This window comes from Cherax quadricarinatus, chromosome 41 (genome assembly GCF_038502225.1).
Source record: "Cherax quadricarinatus isolate ZL_2023a chromosome 41, ASM3850222v1, whole genome shotgun sequence".
NCBI classification, from domain to species: domain Eukaryota; kingdom Metazoa; phylum Arthropoda; class Malacostraca; order Decapoda; family Parastacidae; genus Cherax; species Cherax quadricarinatus.
In genome coordinates this window covers 11,666,685-11,667,807 of record NC_091332.1, presented here as the reverse complement: position 1 = coordinate 11,667,807, position 1,123 = coordinate 11,666,685, and positions in this window count along the sequence as shown.

The following is a 1,123-nucleotide window of genomic DNA, read 5'->3' as shown; positions in this document are numbered from 1 at the left end:
GTTTTTTCATTTTACATTAAGTAATTTATACAGGAGAAGGGGTTACTAGCCCTTTCCTCCTGGCATTTTAGTGGCCTCTTATGACATGCATGGCTTACTGAGGAAGGATTTTTTTTTCCCACTTCCCCATGGAGATGAAAGGAAATAAGAACAAGAGCTTCATATTAAGAAAACAGAAGAAAACCCAAACGTGTGTGTATACATGTGTGTACATGCTTATGTAGTGTGACCTAAGTATAAGTAGCAAGATGTACCTGTTATCTTGCATGTTTGAGACAGGAAGGAAAAATGCCAGGAATCCTACCATTGTGTAAAACAATTACTGATTTCCTTTCCACATTTTTGGCAGGATGGTAGTACCTCCCTGGGTAGTTGCTGTCTACCAGCCTACTATCCAAAATTAAACTTAGTATTAACTGGAATTAAAAGTGTATTTTGTCACATGATGGAAATATTCTGTATCACATGATACATGTAACATAATTAAAATCAAGGATGGCAAAAGTAATGTCAGTAAATTTTTAGATTTTATTGATAAATGGTAATGGAACAAAAGATTGCTCTTTATACTTTTAAAGGTTTGCTAATTGTTATTCATATCTCATAATAGCCTTATGGATTTATAGTTTTAATTTTGACATTTGTAATGCAGTGTTAAAAATTACAGTAGGGCCCCACTTTACGGCGTTTTGCTTTAGAACGTTCTGCTAATGAGGTCATTTCAAATTATGACCAAAACTCTCTCTATACGGCTTGCCCCACTTGACTTTCTAATACAGTCACCGTGCCCCACCCGGTTTGTTGACATTCTCCGTGACATCCTTAAGCACTAAGTCTGTCCATTATGTCTAGAAACCCCCAAAATTTCAAGTGTTTTTAAGTTATTTCATAATTTATGTATACTACTCTGATAATTATACTTATGTATAATTACTGTGCTGGCATGCAGGTACACATTAAAATCAGTAAGTGTGTCTTATGTCTTGAGACACCATATTAATAATAATAATAATAATCACCGAGTCTCATTGAATGTCGTGTATTACGTTAATATACATATTTTCGTTAATCCATCTATGATATTTCTTCAAAATTATATAATAAACACGATACATAACATATA